The sequence below is a fragment of the Alligator mississippiensis genome, chromosome 6 (assembly GCF_030867095.1).
Source record: "Alligator mississippiensis isolate rAllMis1 chromosome 6, rAllMis1, whole genome shotgun sequence".
Taxonomy (NCBI): domain Eukaryota; kingdom Metazoa; phylum Chordata; order Crocodylia; family Alligatoridae; genus Alligator; species Alligator mississippiensis.
The window spans coordinates 53,477,586-53,500,022 of record NC_081829.1 but is presented as its reverse complement, the minus strand read 5'-3'; the positions used below and the strand labels follow the sequence as shown (position 1 = coordinate 53,500,022).

The 22,437-nt window shown below is 43.8% G+C and overlaps 1 protein-coding gene across 1 annotated transcript in view; it reads left to right on the top strand.

The window, feature by feature from the left end:
• CTNNA3 (catenin alpha 3) overlaps positions 1-22,437 on the top strand; it is a 1,574,321-nt gene that overhangs the window by 783,864 nt on the left and 768,020 nt on the right.

Sequence of the window (22,437 nt, the reverse complement as noted above, 5' to 3'; positions counted from 1 at the left end):
AGAATTTTCTTCTTTTGATTTTTAGGGCACACATTAATCTGAGGGCATCAAGATACCAGATCAAAACTACCAAAATACTTGCTCCTGGGGAAATCGGCTGCTATCTTGAACTGCCTGTTTATTATAGGTGCCTATACATGTGCATTGAGGCTGCTCTGACATGCTGTAATTACTGGACATCGGAGCAGACTCAATTACTTGAGTCTGCTAATGTGGTAATTACCACACTCCAGCAGACGCTAGCATCAAGTGTATCAGTGTCCCCATGCTGAAAAAATGGGGTCACTTTAACTAAAGCTCATTCAACATGTGATGCTTCAGGTGCTTTAATTAGAATGGCTGTGAGAGCCCCACCCCCATCTCACGGAGCACGTGTACAAATGCCCTAAGATTCCTGTTAATCAGTATGTATCCTCAAGTCTCTGTTGAGCATTACTTCTTTATAGTCACACTTGGGGATGCTAGAGGTGATGCAGACTTCACAGTTGTATCTGATTTATTTTTTCTTATACTGCTATCCTGTGTTCCAGAGGGATCCAGTATGTACGTTTGTGTACATGTGGAAGGGGGCTATCTCACAGGAGTAATTGTTTTCAAGATAATCCAAAATTGTACCTGACCATACCTCGCAGGATCTTCATTATTGTTATAGAACACACTAAGATATCATAAGATTCTAGTTGTTTCCCTCTGTCAAATTAATCCCTTAGCTCATTTGCTTACTGGCCTGGTTCTCACCTTTGTAACCTTTCCCCCTACAGTGCCTTTGAGACACTAAACATTAGGGGTGTACGAAACAAGCCCTATTTGATTCGGACTTGGATTTGGCCTGAATTGGGGACAGTAATTCAATTAATTGATTTGGATCACTCTCCTGGATTTCATTCGGCCAAACCCGAATCTGAAGATTGGATTTGGAGAATCAATGGTTTGGCCATTGACACAGCTTTAAATGTTCTTTCTACATATCTTGAAGTACCAGGCATGGCTCATGAATGCTGTGATGTTGGGGCAGATGGAGCATCCCACAGGAGCTTGGGGGGATCCCTTGTGTGCTCAGTGGCAAACCCGGAAGTGGACTAGAAGTATTTCCAGTCCACATCCGGGTTCTCTGCTGAGCACTCAGGGGGGCCCCCCTGCACCTCCCCGGCTTGATGATCAGCCACAGGGGGACCCTGTGTGCCCCCCAGACCCAGGAGGCACCAGTCACCGAGCCAGAGGGGTGCAGAGGGGGCCCCCCAGTGCACTCTCTGGCGGACCTGGAAGTGGACTGGAAGTGGTGCTGGTCCACTTCTTGGTCTGCTGCCAAGCATGCTGGGGAGCGCCCTGCACTTTTGTGGGATGTTCCATCCACCCCACCATCTCAGTGTTCACAAGCCACTTGCTACCTAGAGGTATGTAGAAAAAAACATTTAAAGCTGTGTTTGTCTGAATCGCTGAATCTTTCCAAATATCTCTGAATTGATTTGGAGGATTCTGATTCAATTCAGAGATATTAAAGGGTCCTCTGATTCGATGTGAATTCAGAGATTTGGCCCCTGAATTGGGCCAAATCTTCACTGAATCGAATTGGGGACCAAAGCTTCACGCCGCCCTACTATACATAGCTATATTGGACACTGTCCCCCATGGTGTCATATTTACACTCTGCTACATATCCTGTTCAGAACTGAGAGGTCAGAACTCACTCTCTGGTCTAGTATGAAACAGTGACCCTGAATGGGTATTTGTAGCTTCAGAAGTTTCTACACGTTCACTTGGTCTAGTGACTCCTTAGAAGACTTTGAGATGACTTTTGAAATTGCTTCCTTGAAATTTTGGTCATCACAACAAAAGTTGGAGTTTAATTTTTCCTATTGGAAATCAGTGGCTACTGACTTGTTAGATATCAACTTAAATCCTGTAGTACAAATTTCCTTCTTCAGTAATGAGTGTTTTCCACAAATCAAGTTTATTTTGCAACCTGAATCCAGCAGCATTCAAAAGTTTCCAGACACATAGTAACAAGTGTATGGACAGCTTTTCACATAGTCTGTTTTAACGCTTGCTGATGAAGGTCCTACTGTTCCAGTAACTTTGTCCCTGGTGTGGCTGCTTTCTGCCTGAGCAGTTCTGTCTCAAATAGGCTTTGCTTCTATATTGTCTTCAAATGTAAGTTGGCCTAGGACCCCTTGGGATGCCTGCAAATCATCTGCACCTGAGCCCTTCTCTTTTGAGTCACTACACTAGCAAAAATTACTTGCTATGTTGCATGACAAAGGAGTCACCCTGAGCAGGGACTGAATAGTTGATTCCAGTAAGGAAACCCCATTTCTGTTTCTAGACTTGTAACTCTGCATATAATTTGATCCATGGGTTTATCCAGTATGCACACTTTTTTTTACCAGCAAGTTATGCAGTTTCCTTGTGAAACTTTTTACATACTGATTTTTCACAAAGGATTTTTTTCACAGCTTGCCACTGGGCATTGTCAATTAGAGGGGCGGGGGGGGGGGGGGCATTGTCCCCCTCTGCATTGTCAATTAGAGATTTGGTGCAACAGATGCCACTTCACACAATTAACTACAAGGGAGCTCCTCTCTCAGTTGCCTCTGGATTACACTTGCATTTGGCATTTCAGAAAGGCCCTTCTCCCTTCATAGGGATCCACATATGCATTCGCAGGTCTGTGTGAATCACAGTCTACATTGGAAAGTTCTTGGTAGCAGGCGTTAGCATCACTATTCAAAATAATGCTAGGTGCTATGCTGTCCCATTAGTCCAGTCATTCAGAGGCAGCAGTAGCACAAAGCGTATTGTGTAGTCACAGATAGGTTTTATTTGTGTGGATGGCAAATGTTTCGAGAATAATTACTTTTGAGACATTAAAGCCATAGCAACCAACTTTAATGCCCACTCTCAAATTAGGTGATTTATTTAGAATATTGCAGTACTATCTCCAATGACACACGTAAGGACTTAATTTTTTTCAAGCCCTCCACCCCCCTATCAAAGACAACAACACAATATCAAAATAAGACAATCACTTCCCATGACATAAAGATACAGCACTTCCTACTGGTGGAGGTGTTGTTTGCAACAAGTATTACAGTATCTTCCACATGCTGTACTCATGGCATGAGACCATGTATTCTCATTATTTCTCCACCTAGATTAATTTGATATGAGAAAAGAGTAGTGTACGAATGCACCCTTAGATACACCATGAGATGGGAACCTTGATAACAAATAGCAGATGTTCATCAGAAGTATCTGGACTTTGTGTTCACACAAGTTACTGGATCCCTATTTATTCCCACAAATTTTCCTATGGAAGTTGGTGGTGCCTTTTAGGGGTGTGTGAAGTGGGACTATTCAATTTGGATTTGGCCTGAATTAGGGCGAATTATTCTATTCACTGATTTGGATCACTGTCCCTGATTCAATTTGGCTGAATCTGAAGATGTGATGCTGATTCAGAGAATTGGCAATTTGGACATGGAGAACTTTTAAAGCTGTGTCTACATACCTTGAGGTAGCAGGTGCAGCTCGTGAATGCTGCAATGCTGGGGTGCATGGAATGTCCCACAGGAGTGTGGGGGGGCCCTTCACGTGCTCGATGGCAAACCCAGAAGTACTTCCTGTCTACTGCCGGGGAGTGCAGTGGGTCCCCCCTGCCCTGTGCCTCCCTGGCCTGGTGATCAGCTGCAGGGGGACCCTGGGTGCCCCTCCAGACCCACGGGGCACCAGCTGCTGAGCTGGGAAGGCATGAGGGGGGCTGCCAGCGCACTCCCCAGCAGACCCAGAAGTGCTCCTGGTCCATTTCTGGGTCCGCTGCCAAGTATGCTGGGGAGCCCCCGTGGTTCTGTGGGATGCTCCATGCACCCCAGCATCACAGTATTCATGAGCCCCCGCTACCTGGAGGCATGTAGAAAAAAACATTTAAAGCTATGTCTATGTCTGAATCAATTCAGAGAGATTCGGAGGGTTCTGATTTGATTTGGAGAGATTCAAGGGTCCTCTGGTTCAGTTTGGATTCAGACGTTCAGCCACTTTATCAGGCCGAATCTCTGCCGAATCGAATCGGGGACCAAAGCTTCGCACAGCCCTAGTACGTTTCAGTCAAAAGCATTAAAGCTGGCAGAGAACCTTGGAAGAATTAGCAGAAGGAGCAATAGAGATGTTTCTGTAATATATCTGTTTTAATCTTGATTATTTAGCAATGATAGAAACAGCTGCACAAAAAAGCCATATATATTCACAGAATAATAGAAAATTAGGGTTGAAAGGGACCTCAGGAGGTCATTTTAGCAGAATATCCTGCTCAAAGCAGGACCATAACCAACTATCATTCCAGCCAAGGCTTTCTCTAGCTGGGTCTTTAAAACCTCCAAGGATGGAGATTCCACAACCTCTCTGGGTAACCTGTTCCAGTGATTTTTACTACCTTCCTTGTGAGAAACTTTCCCCTAACATCTAACCTAAACTTCCTTTGCTACAATTTGAGACCATTGTTCCTTGTTCTGTTATTTTCAATCACTGAGAACAGTCTAGTTCCAGCATTTTTGGAACCACCCTTCAGACAGCTGAATGCTGTTATTAAACCCCCTCTCAGTGGGCACATCTACATAACATCCTACATAGCTATAGTGATGAATTATGGTGATGTAGCTCATTGCTACTGCAATGTGGCATAGGCGGGCAGAAACCATGATGCTGACGCTACATCACCGTACTTCATTGCTATAGTGACATAGAATTTAAAAATAACCATGCACCACAGAGACTGTGCAGTACTGGTGGGTACTGGACAGTCATTTAGTACTAGCTAAAGCAAGTACTAAATTGTGCAGTACCAAATGAGCACTAAAGGGCACATGTAGACATGCCCAGTCTTACCTTCTGTAGACTAAATAAGCCCATGTTCCTCAACCTCTACTTACATCATGTGCCTCAGCCCCCTAACCATTTCCATTGCCCTTGACTGGATACTCTCTAATTTGCTCAAATTGGACACAATGCACCAGATGTGGTCTCACCAGTGCTGAATACAAGGAAAGAATCACTTCTCTTGATTTGCTGGCAACACTCATACTGATGCAGCCCAGTATTCTGTTAGCCTTCTTTACAACAAAAGCACACTGTTGGCTCATATTCGGCTTATTGTTTACTGTAACCCCCAGGTCCTTTTCTGCAGAGATGCTGCTTAGCCAATTGGTCCCCAACCTATGAGATTATTCTGTCCTAAGTGCAGAACTTTGCACTTTACTTATTGAACCTCATGAATTTTCTTTTGGTCCAATCCTTCAATTTTCTTAGGTCTTTTTGAATCCTAGCTCTACTCTCCAATGTATCTTATCTATTTCACCTCCAAAAAGTTTGGGGGAAGTATTCCATCCCAACTTCCAGATAACTGATGATATTGAACAAAATCAAACCTAGGACTGACCCCTGGGGTACTCCACTTTAATATTGACTGCCAACCAGATGTTGAACCATTGATTACTACCCTCTAGGTGTGTCTACATGTGCAAATGCACCCTTCCAGCAGACCTGTATGTAAATTACTCTGGGTAGGCATCTAAACGCACATGTATTTGGGAGCAGATTTGCTCCCAATGGGAACAGCCCAGGAAGTGCTAGGCACATCCTGCCCTGCCCCACTGTGGAAGTCGGAGGGAACTCTATGCTCCCCCTGGGTGTTAGCCCAGGGGCTGGCTGGGAGCACAAGGCCAGGAGAGCCATCTCCTGGCTGGGAAATTGCTCCCTGCCTCTGGGGGCTGCCTGTTAATGGGGTAGGCTCTGATGGTGGAGTCCAGGCAGGGACAATGTCCCCCTGCCCCAGCTCCCTGATTTGGAGGCAGGGGGCTTGGAAAGAGCTGCAGGGGAGGGGCAGATTTCAGCCCCCTAGCTCACTGCTAGCTGCCCTACTGGTGGATCAGAGCAGGGGGCTGGAACCTGCAACACTCCTACAGCCCTTTCCAAGCCCTGTGCCTTGATCATCCAATCACGGCATGGAGCTGGGGAAAAAGCTGCAGGGCTGGGACCTGCCCCAGACCAGAACAGTTCCTGTCCGGCCCTTGGCTTCATTAGGAAGTCTGCATGTGCAGCCTAGGGTTTGCCGGGGACTGCCCAAAACAGAAAAGTTCCCCAGCCAGCTCCATGCTACACATGCCGACTTCCCCATGCAACCCAGGGCTGGCTGGGAACTTTCCCAGTCTGAGGCAGGTCTCAGCCAGCTCCAGGCTGGGCAAGAAACTCTCTCTGTGCAGGGAGCTCCTGGCTCCAGCTCTGTGATCATGGAGTGGGGGCTGGTAGATTGCTTACTGCCCCTGAGAGCTGCATGCTGCTGGAGCAGGGTCTGCTACTGAAGCCCTGAGAGGGATAATATCCCTTTGCCTCGGCAGCAGGGAGCTCCCGGTCCCAGTTCTGCAATTGCCTGGGTGATTTATGGAGCCAGGGCTGGGGGCTCTCTGCTACCAGAGCAGGGGGACACTGTCCCTGCCTGGGCTCTGGTGGCAGAGCCCATCCTGGCAGTAAGCAGCTCCTGGGGGCAGGGAGCAATCTTCCACTGCCTGTTGCCCAGCTGAACAGGAGCAAATTTGCTCCTGGTCAGCTGTTTACACATGCCTTGCTGTAACTACTTGGCATTTAATTTGCTACTTGCATTTGCTGGTAGCAATTTTTCCTGAGTAGAGCAACTTACTATGCAGTAATGGTCTACATGTGTAGGTGGTGATGCTTACTAAGCAGTAATTTGCTCTACTGTGCAGTAAAGCATCTCGTGTAGATGTGTCCTTTGAACCTGACAATCTATCCAGTTTTCTGTCCACCTTACAGTCCATTCATTTAACCTGTACTTCATTAGCTTGCTTGCGAGAATGTTGTGGGAGACCTTATCAAATGTCTTGCTAAAGTCAAAGTATACCACACGCACTGCTCTTCCCACATCCACAGAGCCAGTCATCTCATCAGAGAAAGCCATCAGGTTGGTCAAGGATGATTTGCCCTTGGTGAATCCATGCTGACCTTTCCTAATCACCTTCTCCTTCAAGTGTTTAGAAATGGATTTTTTGAGGACCTGCTCCATGATTTTTCCAGGGGCTGAGATGAGGCTGACTGATCTGTAGTTCCCCCCCAGATTCTTCCCTTTCTTAAATATGGTCATTGTATTTGCCCTTTCCCAACCATCTGGGACCTCTTTTTCAACTGCCATGAGTTTTCAAAGGTAATAGCCAGTGGCTCTCCAACCACATTGGCCAGCTCCCTCAACAGTGTCAGGTATATTGTGTCCATCCCTATGGACTTGTACAGGTCCAGCTTTTCTAAATAGTCCCTAACTTGTTCTTTTGCCACTGGTAGCTGCTCATCTCCTCCCCAAACTATGCTGCCAGGTGCGGTAGTCTAGGAGCTGACCTTGCCTGTGAAGACTGAGGTGAAAAAGGCATCGAATACTTTAGCCTTTTCTGCATTGTCTGCCACTAGGTTTCGTCCCCCATTCGGTAAGGGACCCATACTTCCCCTGATGATTTTTAATTTTTTTTTAATTTTTTTTTCCTTCTGTTGACATACTGGTAGAAATCCTACTTGTTATCCTTCATGTCTCTTGCTAGCTGCAACTCCAATTGCAGTTTGGCCTTCCTGATTTCTTCCTTGCATGCCTAAACATTCTTGTATTCCTCCCTATTTGGTTGTCAAAATTTACACTTCTTGTAAGCTTTCTTTTTGTGTTTTAACTCATTGAAGAGTTCCCTGCTAAACCAAGCTGATAGCCTGCCATACGTGCTAGTCTTCCTGCATATTGGGATGGTTTGTTCCTGCACCCTCAGTAAGGTGTGTGGTTTTTCTTTTTTTTTTTTAATACAACCAGCTCTTCTGGACTCTTTACCCCTTAGATGGGCCCTCCCACAGGATCCTGCCCACCCATTTCCTGCAGGAGTCAAAGTCTGCTTTTCTGAAGTCCAGAGTCCTTAGTCTACTGCTTTCCTTCTTTCCTTTCCTCAGGAGCCTGAATTCAGTCATCATGTAGTCACTGCTACCCAAGTTGCCATCCACTACTACATTCCCCACCAGTTCTTCCCTGTCTATGAGCAGCAGGTCAAGAAGAGCATGGCCCCTAGTTGGCTTCTCCAACACTTGCACCAGGAAGTTGTCCTCAGCGCTCTCCAAAAACTTCCTGGATTGCCTGTGCATTGTTGTATTGCTCTCCCAGCAGATGTCAGGGTAATTGAAGTCCCACATGAGAAGTGGGGCCTGTGATCTGGAACTTCCACTGGCTGTCTGAAGAAAGCTTCATCTTCCTGGTCTGGTGGTCTAGAGTAAAACCCTACCATGACATCACCCTTGTTGCTCTCCCCTCTGATCTGAACCCAGAGACTTTCAACAGTCCTATCTTTAGTTTCATACTGAATCTCTGAGCAATCATACAGCTCTTTTACATAAAGAGCAAGTCCTCCTATTCTCCCCTTCCTCTCCTTCCTGAACAGTTTATACCTATCCATGAGGGTGCTTCAGTCATGCAAGCTATCCTACCAAACTATCCTGAGCTATCCCAAGCTATCTTTTTGTGTAACAAGAAGAGTATTTACTAAACTTGGGTACTTTGTGTCAGTCCTTCATCAGCTCAAAGGGACCGCCCTGCCTAGCATGATGCGGGATGGCCAGGGCATATTTGTACCCTGCATTGGTATAGATCTTTTAAAGAAACAGCTTGAGAGGCTGGACATCTTCAAATCAGCTGGTCCTGACAGATTACACCCAAGAGTACTCAAGGAGCTGGCAGGTGTCATAGCCCAACCATTGGCAAAAATATTCAAAAACTCATGGCTCTCAGGAGAAGTACGTGATGACTGGAAGAAGGCCGATGTGGTACCCATCTTCAAGAAAGGGCGGAAAGTAGATCTCGGGAATTACAGGACAATCATCTTGACCTCAATCCCTGGTAAGATTCTGGACAGAATTATCAAAGAGACCCTTCTTGATAAGCTGGTGGATGGCAACTTGCTGAGGGACAGCCAGCATAGGTTTGTTGTGAATAGGTCTTACCTGACCAATTTCATCTCCTTCTATGACCAGGTGATATCACCTGGACAAGGGAGAAGAGATTGACATCGTATATCTGGACTTTAAAAAAGCCTTTTATTTGGTATCCCATGAACTCCTCATGGAAAAAATTGGCCAAATGTGGCCTTGGCTACACCAGTCTAGCTGGGAAATTGACTCCAAGGTCGGACCCAGAGAGTAGTAGTCGATAGAAGCGAATCATTATGGTGCTCCGTGACCAGTGGTGTCCCCCAAGGCCTCTGTCCTTGGACCGGTTCTCTTCATCATTTTTATCAACAATGTGGACATTGGTGTCAGAAGCACATTAGCCAGGTTCGCTGATGACGCTAAACTTTGGGGCTCCACACCTGAGGATAGGCTAGTGATCCAGGCTGACTTGGATAAGCTTTGTAAATGGGCGGATATAAACCTGATGATGTTTAATACCAAGAAATGCAAGATACTCCACCTCAGGGGGAAAACACCCCACAGCACACTGCTTGGCAGTGGTACGCTCGCTAGCACCACGGCTGAAAGAGACTTGGGGGTCATGATTGATCAGAAGATGAACATGATCCACCAATGTGATGTCGTAGCTAGTAAACCAAACCAAACTCTGGCTTGCATCCATAGATGCTTCTCAAGTAAATCTCAGGGTGTCATCCTCCTGCTGTACCTTGGCCTTGGTGAGGGCACAGCTGGAGTACTGCATCCAATTCTGGGCTCCACAATTCAAGAAGGATGCTGAGAAGCTTGAGAGAGTCCAGAGGAGAGCCATGCACATGATCAGAGGACAAGAGAATAGGCCTTATGATGACAGGCTGAGAGCCATGGGACTCTTCATCCTGGAAAAGCACAAAGGGAACGTCTGTTCACCAGAGCGCCCCAGGGATAACCAGGACCAACGGCCATAAACTCTTCTGTGACTGTTTTAGGCTGGATATAAGGAAAAACCTCTTTACTGTCTGAGCCCCCAAGGCCTGGAATAGACTCCCCCCAGAAATGGTGCAGGCACCTACTCTGGACTCTTTCAAGAAACATTTGGATGCTTATCTTGCTGGGATCCTTTGACCCTAGGTGACTTCCTGCCCCCGCGGCAGGGGGCTAAACTTGATGATCTTCAAGGTCCCTTCCAGCTCTAATGTCTATGAAATAAACCTACAAATGCAAGGGGAAAAAACCTGAATATTTTTTATCAACATCTATTGGTCACCTAACCTATTCAATATTTCCATATATAGACATCTCTGTATTATATAGCACTTCTGTAACATCTCTCTTATAAAAGAAATGGAATCCTTCAATTAACAGTGTCATGTGTGAACTGAGCAGGCTTTACTGCCCTTCTACTTAATGTGATTTAATTCTAAGTCTCTTCTTTCTCTTGCTGTATGCCCTCAGATTTTTTTTGTGTTGCAAGAAGGTTGAGGATAAATTTATTAATGTGTTTAAAGTTCTTTGACGGCCTCATAAGGAAGATTCTGAATAAATGAGAACTATTATTATGACCGTCTTAACCTTTTAAGGTCAGCAGTATGATCTGGCAGGATTTGTCAGCCTGTCTGCCAAGATCTATAACTACTCAACCAAGTTTTGAAGCACTTCAAAGATTGCAAGAGGCAAGGATTTTTTGTGGGTGATATCTTTTTATTAGACCAACTGCATGGTTGGGATAGACCAGAGGGCCATGTTGCATGTTACGCTTAACATGTGTTTTAGTACTTGAATATGTGGCATTTTAAGAAATTGTGGTCGTATCATAGCAAAGCTATGACGTTTTTCATGGGAGGAATATCTCCAGATTTCATTAAGTAACATATTGTCTAGTTATTGTTGCACTGCTCCACAGAGATAATGAGTTCAAGATTCTGGTGTGTGCGGGCAGGGACTGACAATCGGCTGATGGTTGGTTCCAGCCCCAAGACCACACTAGAGCCAGGTCAAAACTTTCATTTGGTGCCATGGCTGGGACGGATTATCAGTTGGTTCAAAAAGCCTATGGGCCGTGGCTGGGATGGACAATCAGCCCATTCGAGACTCCGGTGTAACGTCGGGGCTGGGACCCACAATCTGGTCATTGTCCATCCCAGCCCCACCACTACAATGGAGCTGGTTCAAGAATCCTATGCTGCAAACAACAATCAGGTAATTGTTGGTTCCACTACTGTGTCAGAGCTCATTTAAGCCTGCCAGCAGCAGTCTTATCCTGTGGCTCACCCCATGGATCCAGTGGCCGGTATGGATCCAGAGGCAGGAGTTGCACCTTATCTCAGCCTTGGCTCCCTGTGCTACCCTCCAACTTTGTCAGTGGCAGAGACCCAACTCCCTCCAGCATGCTAGGGGCAGGCACTCCTTGGCTGGATGGTACTGGGCATGTGGAGGGAAGGACAAAGGCTCCAAGTGTGGGGATTATATATCCTCATGGGTGGACATGTGAGCTGTGGTGCCAGTGGCATAGCTGGCTTCAGTCCTGTCCAGAGTGGGCTGAGATTGTAATGAGCATTACTGTGCAGCATCTCGGAACACATTCTAACTTTTAATACAGCACAGCAATGCTTACCGCAGTATAAATAAAACGCATACTAAGTGTCGTGTGCAACAAGGTTCTTCGAAAAGCTTTCAAATGCAAAGCAGCATTCTTCAGATCCCAACATCTGAAAGCTTGTCTAAGTATACTCTGACGTTGCATTTTGTCTAATAAAAGATATTATTCACAGAAATCCTTGCTTCTTGCACATTCCTGGACCCTGATGACTACAATGTCACTCCAGACACTACTAAGTGGAGCAAGAGAGCATGAACAACAAGTAAACATTTGCTGTAAGCCAGGTATGTTGAATTTGTTAGGCCCAACAGCTAGCTCCAAACCCAAGGAGTTAATGCCACTTGTCCCCACTCTCTTTTCATGCTGCCAGTTTTAGTTGCCAGGGGTGACTAAAAACCCAGATTTGGGTGGTGGGGAAAATGAGTGGCACTAATTTATGGGTTATGGAACTAAGCTGAGACAGCAGGTCCAGCAGCTGTGGAGATTAATACAGCCACCAAGGGTGTTTGATAGCCATGGCGATGAGCCCTGAAAAACTCTGCCAGAGAGATGACCCAACTGTGTGTGCCAAACCTGGCCTGTGGGCCATATGTTTGACACCCCTGCTCTATGCTATTGGCATAAAGACAAATACAATGTATCTAGCAGAATACTTTGTACATACTGTTATGGGGAGCTGCTTATTACCATGAAACTGATACAGTAAACCTAGTATTTATAGTATTATCTCTTTAATTGATCTTTCATTTGATAAATGAAGAATTTGATTACGCATATTGTAAATCTATTTAAAAACTCTTGAAACTAGCAGACATACCAGACCTAAGTACTGCACCCCTCAATTTGCTATTTTCATCTAAAAGTTGATGGTGAATGTCGCATAAACTACAATTTGTTCAACATATGGCAGGTTGATTAATGAACAAAAAAGGTTGATGAGCATAGATTATACTTGTATTCCACAACCTCCAAATCTTGTTGTTAGTAATTATCATTGTCCTCATTTCCATGACTTATTTCCAGTAGTGCCCACAATGTGTTATGTCCTGTTCAGATGCAGAAGAATCCCCCATATATACAAAATGAATCCCCTTTCTGAAAAGTTTATCGGTATGATACTTTTGTCTTAAAAAAAATTGTATCATCTTTAGTTATACATAGTATCCTCATTTTACTCTTCAAACTTAATAATATTAACTGGCTAATTCTTTTTGAAATAAAACTTCTCCTTAAAATCCAATTTTACTATGTACAGAGAGAGTAGTGGCCTTGCAGATCAGATCAATAAGATCATTCTATTTTATTTGAGCTGGTTTTATTTTCATTTTTTTTTTTAATTAAAAGACAGGTTTCACAGTGATTTGCACCATGAAAATACATGAAGCAGAGAGCATAATGCTTTCTTTGGCTGCTGCTTAGTGGGCTTGTCTACACATTCATTAATGCACAGTAGTTACTGTGCATTTAATTTAGTACTTGCTAAATGAAGTACTAATTAAAAGAGCAGTAACTAGAGTTACTGCACAGTAGCACTAGTGCACAGGTTTTTAGTGATGCTTACTGTGCAGTAGCAGATCAGCATGGTTTTTGCCCGGCATACTACTGTGCAGTGTTATTAGGTTACTCAGCATTAAGTGTCTCATGTACACGTGCCCACAGTCACATATTTTACTTTATAATTTCTGCTGGCTACTAGTTTGCCTCCAGAATCACATTTGTAAATGCTTTTTTGAACTGCTTTTGAAGTTTGACCTATTTTACTTGATTGGTACAAATCCTCCATTTGTACCAGCACTGCCATTCTTTAGTGTCATTTTTTTTTTTTTCCAAAATGGATTTCTGAGATTTTTGCTTTACTTTGGACCTTGTCTGTATTACCGAAATTTGCTGACATGGCTCTGTTGACTATCGGTGTGGGGGGAAAAAAAAATCACACCCTAACCAGTGTAGCTGTAATGGCAAAAGGAGCTTCGTCTGGCAGAAGGAGGTTTCTGCCAGAAGACTTTTGCTGTTTTAGGGAAGCTAATATAACTCTGGCAACAGAAAAACTCCTTCTTTCCCTAGATCTGTGCTTTCAGTTGGGAGTTAGTAACTGCAGTCTTGGTGCTATAGTTAGAAAGGCAGCAGTCCAGTAGGATAGACTAGGACTGGATAACAGGTGGTTTACTTTAAGCTAAATTCAGCTATCAGTTCTTGGTTAACTGGTATTTGACCATGACTGAAATCTACTTCTGTTTCCCTCTCAAAGCAGAAAGGCAAGAATCATTTCTTCCAATTGTATTCCTGAAAACTTTATTTCACTTTATTCACTTACAAAAAAGAGGCTACATTTCAGCCTAACTGGGAATATTGTAGTAAAAATAGATTCAGATATGGAGAGAATTTTCTAGATTTTTTTTTTCTTTCAGACTGTGTTTAAATCCAAGACTATAAGATAAAAGTGGAAAGATATTTTAGTACAAGAAAAGGCCCTTTGCAGACTGTTTTTAATTTCTTGCCCTTATGTGTATTTATTACCACCTACATATTTAGAAATGTGTTTTCTTCACAACAACAACAGCCTTTGTTGGAGAACCTACATTTTGAGTCTACCTTTCTATTTCCATCTAAACTCAAGTTACTGTAGGCCTGACAATCTGTAGGAAAGCAATCATACCTAGGCCTCCTCTACTCATCACATGTATCAGACAGCTGGTTAATTGTGCAATTAATTTAGACCAGCTACACATGCAAATTAACTAGGATGATCATAAGTCCAGATTCAGCTAGGACAGTCCCAGATTCCATAGGCCATTCCTGGCTGGTTGGTCAAATGTCCCAGGCTGGAGTCTGTTAGGGAGGTGGAGCTGTGTGCTGTGCCAGACAGGCGGCAAACAGGCGCTGCTGCTGTGTGAGAGCAAGGTAGGAGGATGTATGGTCACCCTAAGATGCCATATTAGAGGTCCCTACATTCCTTGCTCCTGCACACAGGCAGTGGTGCCAGCCTGATGTGCTATTATGCTCTGCCTCCCCATCAGACTCTGGCCTGGGACCAACAGGCTAGGACCAGCTTATGAAATCCAGGGCTCTCCTGGCCAAACCAGGATGTATGGTCACCCTAAAATTAACTATCATGCCTTAAAATGGTCCAGCCAGATATAGAGTTAAAGCTGTAAAATGTGTAATAACTTTATAGCTGGTTTCATATGCCCCCGCAGCTGGGAGCCCCATCAGCTGAAAGGATTCCCAGTTCAGGGCATTTCATGCATCCCTGTGGCAGGGAAACTGCAGCTGACATGGTGTCCTACCCACAGGGGTGTTTCATGGGAATGCTCTATGTACCCATTTAACAGCTGATGTGGTGTCCCACTGGTGCGCCCCCATGGCTGGGAGCTGAAGGAGCTTCCAGCTGCAGGAGCTTGCTTCTTGCCAGTACAGGAGTATGAGATTGGGCTTCCCCTGCACTGGCAGTAAGGTGTGATGGGGTCCGATGAATGATCCCACAGTCATGCCTTCTGCCATGTGCATGTTTTTCACATGTAAAATCATAGATTTCCTACTTTAAAGGAGAAAAAAACGGAACTGTGGATTTCCCCTTGTAGGCTGGTAGAATTCCAGCCTGCAAGGGGCTGCTTGGGGCTGGGGAGAGAGACACAGGGGGTACCATATAAATGTATGCATGTGCACACATGCATGTGGCAGCCAAGCAGTAGTAGCAAGCAGCTCCCTCCATGTAAGTCTATAGGGGGGCACAGGTGACAGGTCAAGGGGATGATGGTCTGGCGAGGTATGTCCTCCCCAGATTTCTGCATCCATAGTGGGGCACAAGGCGGCAGCCAGGTGAGACCAGCTATATGCAGGAGACAGGTCTGCAGCCAAGTGCCCAGGACCTGGCATGAGATGGAGCACCATACCACTATGGCCACCAAGGTGAGGCATTCTCCCCCCCCTCCCCCACCTAGGAGCAGCCGGGGGGGGGAGGAGCCACAATTCCATGCCACAACTCCATGCCACTGCTATGCCTCACCTTGATGGCCATGGTGGTGCAGCGCTCTCTCCTGTGCCAGGTCCTGCCTGCTGGGCCATGGAGGTAGCTCCTGCCCAGAGCTGGTCCAGCCCAGCTGGAGCCCTGCACACCACTGTCCAACATGTCCACACTACTCTCTAAAATGTGGCCTGTGCCCACACTTTCCCTTCCCCACACACCCATCCTCTTCCTCATACTAGGGGGCTGGGGCCTGGGGGTAGGGGGAAGTGGGTCAGGAGTGAGGCATACCACTAGGGCTGTGGGGGGTGTGGGTCAGGAGTGAAGGGCTCTTGCAAGGCCAGGTAGCTGCAGATTGGGAGTGAGGGGTGCCAGCAGGGCCAGGAGGCTGCAGGTTGGGTGTGAGGGGCACTGGCAGGGCTGGGGGAGCTGTGGCTTGGGAGTGTGGAGCAATGGCGTGTGTAGTAGCAGGGCATCAACATATCAGGGCTGCTCAATGCCACAAAGAGGCAGGGGCAGGTGTGTGTGTGGGGGGGGGGGGGGACAGCTACAGTAAAGGGGGCAAGGGGAGCTCTGCTTTTGCATGATAAAAATATCAAAATCAAATGCCAAAATATTTAGAATTTATTTTATTATGATGATTGAGTTACTGGCAGGCTCCCAAATTGCTTTATAATTGCAAATATATCAATAAAACATTTTTTAACTGATACTTACATAGTGGTGTTTCATTTAAAAAACCCCAAATCCACATTTTTCCATAATTAATCAGAGAATTCGCTATTTTTATCAAAGAATTTTTAAACAGAAAAAAACAGGATTCCCATTTATGACTAAACAAAGATGATGTGTGTCAATATATGAGAGGAGGTGGGGAAAAATTGAAGGGATCAGAGCTCTGAGCAGCTGCATTTTTCTGAATTGGTTCATATATGGAGGATAGGTAAGACTTTCCTAATTTTCTCTTATTATTTGAAACATCAAACAAAATAATTTCTTCTCTAGTACGAGCTTCATTCTTCCTTTTTCACTTGCCTGTACTCATCTTCTCTTCGGTGACTTCTTGGTTTCTTACCCTTCACTCTAGTGCTGGTGTGGCTTAGTGTTATTAGTGTTTCCATTACAGTCAGATAATAATCATTATTATTAATAAAATAATTAATGTATTGTAAAATTACTTTGTAATGTCCACAGTATTCTGCTTGGTATACTATTGATGAGAAATATGTTTGCATATTTTAACATACAAGTATCATGTACAATTGCCAAATATAAACAAAACTTTATTTTACATCATGTATTTGTATAGCCCAAATAAATAACCTGTAAAAAGTGCTGGGGCTGGGGTAGGGCCAGACTTCCCCTACCATCCATGTGACCAAATGGGACCCCACTGTGCAAGCCCTGTGTGCTGGATTGAAATCACCTATAGGATCTGGCCTGAGGTCAGGCCAGGCACTGCTCATCCCAACCTCCAAGGCCCCATCAAGGGGAAAAAAGCTGAATATTGCTGGCTGAGGAAAAATGGATGTGAGAACAGGAAACCTAAATGAGTTAATTGTAGGGGAGAGAGAAATATGAAGGGTTTACAAGTTCTCTCTTCCTATGGCAAGAATGTGGGGAGACATGCCATATTCTAATTAACTTAGCTTGTTTCAGAGTTGATAAGAGTAAACAGAAAATGTGGGATTACAGCTCCAAAAATAAGGAATATGTAAAGGTTACAAAGAGTGGCTTTCAGCTCAGAGACATTTTATAAATCTTCCTACTGAGTTTGTCAGAGTTGGCTTTTATTATGCTTAGTTGGGGAAAAAAACCAAACAAACCCCAAAACATTCCAAGCTAAAGTCAGTGCAGTGGTAAAGTTCAGGATGCATGTAACACACCCAAATACAAAGAACACTACTTGTATTCTAACATCTTTTCTGGATACCACCTTGCTGCCAAAATGAAATAAATAACTAATAAAAACAGGTTTTGTACTTAAATTCCCATTTCTTCAGACACTTGGTGAAGACCTTCTCAGCCATGCTGTACTTTGAAATTCTAGTGACAAATACTTAGTATGAAAAGGTCAAACTAATGTTTAATCAGTACCCACAACTATGAAGATTGTTAGGGGATACATAGTAGACATTTTTCAGTAACTGTCTGAAGTAGCTTAGCTTTAAAAGGCTTTAGTTTTAGCCCTATTTTTATAAAGGTGCAAAGGAATGGAGAAAATAGATCTATATGGAATCCTTTAGCAGAGTCTAATATTGCTTACATTATTTTAATCTAGGAACTGAAAAGTGGTGAATGGATTTTTTCCAATGGTTTCTAAGGAGGTCTCAATTCTCACAGCATAGCATTTTATAGTCATTAGGCAGAAAAGGAAGCTAACTGCCTACTGCTGACAGGAAATGTATTTTGCAAAACTCCCTGATCTTGAATTGCAATTGAACCAACTTGTCATCATTGAGCTTTAGGTGAATGAGTTCTTGCAGTTGGCAAAAGTGAATAGGAAATGCTTTAATTTTGTACTGGCATAGGTCCAAAAACTAAAGAGACTTTTCAAGTGTAGAATTACAGAGCTTTGCTGGATGACTCCAAATGACTTATGTAAGTTACGCTTTTGACGAGTCATGAATGGTTGCTGGAATCTTTTATGGGAATGTATAGTTTTTAGAGATTCCTGAGCATTCTATGCTGAACTGTGTCACACTGCAATGTGCGTGTGAGATGAGGATAAAATTAATTGTAGGTTGAAAATTTTTGTTTTATAACTTTCCTTTAATTTATGAAGGATTAGTGCCAGTGCTCTCTGTGCTTTAGAATCAATTCATATAGAAGCACCAATTAAATATTATAAAATCATAGTATTTATCTTAGTATTTATCTTAACTTAGCAATTTTCTGCATGCAGAATCTTAATTAAAACGTTTGGCAAAATTGACTCAATGTTGTTTAACCATTTTACCTCTTTTCAACAGGATAGATCAATATGTATACAAGTGAATAATGGCAAAAGGCCTCATACAGTCATACTGAAGTCAATTGGAACAGGGTCAGACGATTTGTGAAAGGTTTATTCTAGTCTCAAGCTTTACCACTGCACTCAATTTTTCTGGGAATTTTATTATTATTTTTTTTAATCTAAGCATAATCCATTCAGTAATGGCTGAGATCCATTTGGGCCAATAGATTTTTGAGCTTCTCCCTGAGGCTAGCTACTTAGGTTGATCATGCTGATCAGGAAAGTTGACGCTCGGATCAATAAAGCCTTGCTTCATAGGGTAACATACCCTACCAAGTCAACAGTAAACCTACTCAAAACTGAAAATTAGGGTTTCCATCTGTTAGGGTTTCTAATATAGCCCCATGCCATCTGTCTTATGAATTCTTAACTTTCTGTCTTCTATTTCTAAATTTATTCCTTTAGTGGAAAGCTGTGTATTCTTTTCCTGAGTCTGCAGAGGTTGATGACTTTGCTTCTTGCCCTGTTCATAGAATCCTTTGAGTAGATGAAATACTGGTTTCTAAGTGGTATTCTTTCATTCTAATTAGTACTTTCTAAATTAAGGAACGTTAGCAGCTTGATCCTGGAAAAAGAAATTATCTTAGAAATGTTAAGGTACCAAGGATTGGCAGTTGCGACAATCTATGTACCCTGTGTTGAGCATTCTTGACTATAGACACCAAATTTCAGTAGCTTGTTTTTTCACTTCACTTATTTTCATCATATATAATTTATTACCTCTGAGGATTTTACTCCTAGTATTTCAATTATATATGAAAATGAAAGCAAAGTACTGTACTTGCTTTATGCTTCTTAGTAGCTTATTCTCCTTTATTGTTTTGGCAAGTCTCACCTATACTATATTTAAGTTTACTAGCCACTTTAGCTTTTATATTGTAATGCAGCTTTCAGTGTTGTGTTTTTATTTGAACTCAGTTTCCAGGTAGAATTTATGTTTGTTTATCATTTGAAAAGGGGTATTGAATGACATTATATAAGATCATTCAACTGAGGATAGAATTTGTTAAAAGCATAATGCTTATTTATATGTTGTACATGTTTTAGAACCTCTTGGTTCCTAACAAAATATAATGTAAAACCTAAATTAAAAGTGCAACATTTCCCAGCAAATGCCATAACCAGTATCAAGAGTAATAAAATACTATTGCAACTTCCAAATACTCAAGAAATGACTTGGATTTCAAGGGTTCATTATTTATTTATTTTTTACTGGGGAAGAAATGAGCAGACACTGATTCAGTGTATTCTTTTTTTAGCCTGTTTGATTTACAGTTGGCACATGGTTCCTGTTATTGTTTGATTAATGATGCCTATTAACAGCAAGCAAGCTAACACAGCTGTGGCATTACTTTTTGAGCTTGAATAAAACAGATTTGTACCTATGCTTTGAGCAAAATTGATGTGTGCACTCTTCAAGACCTGCTTCTTTAGTGTTGCCTACAATTATTTTAGTTGACTTCTATTAAAAATCCCAAACTGATTGTTCCTGTTTCTCTAAACTCTCTCTTTATTTGCCAGTCCCTTTATAATATGAACTCTTTAAGACAATAACTATCCCTTCTTGAATGTCTAGAATGTGACTACTTCATTGCACAGCTACCACTGCTAAATAACACCCATCCCTACCCCCTCCAGACAGGTGATGTGTGTTAGTCTTCAAGGCTTTAAGTTGATGTATTTGCTGGCTTTGGACAAAATGGACCTGCAATGCAAAGGAAACTCTTATAAATCAATGATTTTTTTTTTTTTTTCTTAAACATGAGGTCTTGTTCTCTTACTCCATGCTGGTATAAATCAAGACTAACACTATTTGTGCCAGCTCCATCCTTCCTATCCTTCTGGTGGGTATAAATGAAACTTGTCAGCTTCGCTAAATAGGCAACAAAGAATTTCATTGAAATAGAGAATTCTCTTAGTTTACCATGGGTTCTTCCATCCTTGGATGTAGTGCAGTGTACTCTTTAGTGTGACATCATGTCACTTCATCAGCAGTGTAGTCTCTTGAGGTTGCTATAACTAACATAATTCCATTAGGCTGCTGGCACATGTTAAAGCAGTTGTGAAACTGGGGTCTGAGGAATTTTATGTATCATCTGCAAAATTGTGCAACCTGCCATGCTGCATGGGCCAGGGCTCCCCTGTGTTGATCCCAGTGACCAGCTAATAGTTGGATTTGGGCAGGGGGAAACTCCCAGGTCTAGGACAAAGCTGCTCTGTGGTCAATTCCTGAGATTGGTCAGGGTGCAGTCCCCAGTTTCAGACCAAGTTCTGCGGCTTCCCTTTGCCCAGTCCTGTGAACAGGGCTCCCTGTGACCTGCCACTCTAAAAGAGATTTGCCCTGTAGCTCCTTTGAGGCTGGAAGGGCAAGGCAGAAAACTTGATGGATCATAGGGAGTCCTGGGGCTCCCCACCCAGTTCCAGATCCAATGCTACCTTTGGAAGTCTAAGTGACCTGAGTTATAGTCTGCAGTTCTTGTGGGAAACACTTTTTAGGAGGCTCGGTGTGGGAAGGAGTTTGTGTAAATAGTTTAATAAGCAGGACAATATGCCCTTTTCATTCATAGGAGAGATGGCATTCTGGGCCTGGCAGCATGGTCTAGTGACTGAGCTTTAGGGCTGTGCGAGCCTTTGGATCCCGCTTAGGATCTGGACCTGCTTTGAAGCGAGATCCCAGTAGTGGTGTCCGGAGCGGGTCGGAGGCATCCGAAGTGCTTTGGACCCACTTTGGATGCTTCGGACCCACTTCGGCCATTTTGAGGCAATTAGAAGAGGGAGGGAGAACAGGGGAGGGACGGAGAGTGGGGCGGGGAGGGAGGGGGAGTGTGGCAGGGAAGACTGACGTCAGTAGGTAGCCAGTGAGAAGCATTTCTCCCTGGCTACCATTCCAATGGCAGAGTCTGTGAGGGTGAGACTAAAAAAACTATAAAAGCCTCTGTTTCCAGCCCTTTTGTGCCTTTTGCAGCTTGTTCCCTGTCAGCAACTGTGTGAGAGAGGAACACTGCGACTGAGACCTGCCTGCTGCTTTTTCATGTTATAAAGGAGTGGTTAGGGTTTAGCTTAGCTAGTCTACTCAATTATTAGTAGTATTAAAATTCAATTTATTTCTTTGAATTATTATTTTTTTGGGAACTTGTTTTGGAAACTTTGCAAAAAGACAGTTGTGTTTTCCCAGCCAGTGTTATCTATCACTGTGCAGGGAGGCACAGATTGTTTGCACGCACACACTTGCGCACATACACAGACACCCAGAATGTAGAGAAAAAAAAATCACAGCTGAAGAAGACAGACAGATATTTACAGAAGAGCAAGACACAGATAATATATTGAGACACAGGAAGACACGCAAATAATTTCATTCACACCGCAAGATGGACACAGATATTCATAGGAGAACAAGACAGACAGATACAAAAGGATACACACACACACACACACACACACAGACCTTTTGCATCACAGGAAAGATCAATATGAAGCGTGCTGGAAAGGCAGGTGCCAGGTCTTCTGGTAGGGAATGGAGGCGGGGGGTACGGGGAGAGCTAGAGCTGCAAGCCGCCCCCGTCCCAAACAGACGCATTCTATGCCTGAGCAGCCATGACATCGGTGCTGCCAGTGGAAGCCAGGCAGTGGGAGCAGTGTCTTCACTTAACGTCCCTGCACCTGCACCACCTCTGCTCAGTCCACAAGTGGGTACCAGCAGTGGAATCACTGCCTCTTCCACCCCAATTTCAGCTCTCGGCATGAGCTTGCCACTGCCAGCTGGAGTTGGAACCAGGGATGCTGAGCATGCTGGCTCATGCAATTCTGGGGACTGAAGGGGAATCAGTTTGTGCTCTACACTCCTCAAGTTTCCCCTAGATCCAGGTCTCCTCCAGAAAGCAGCACCTT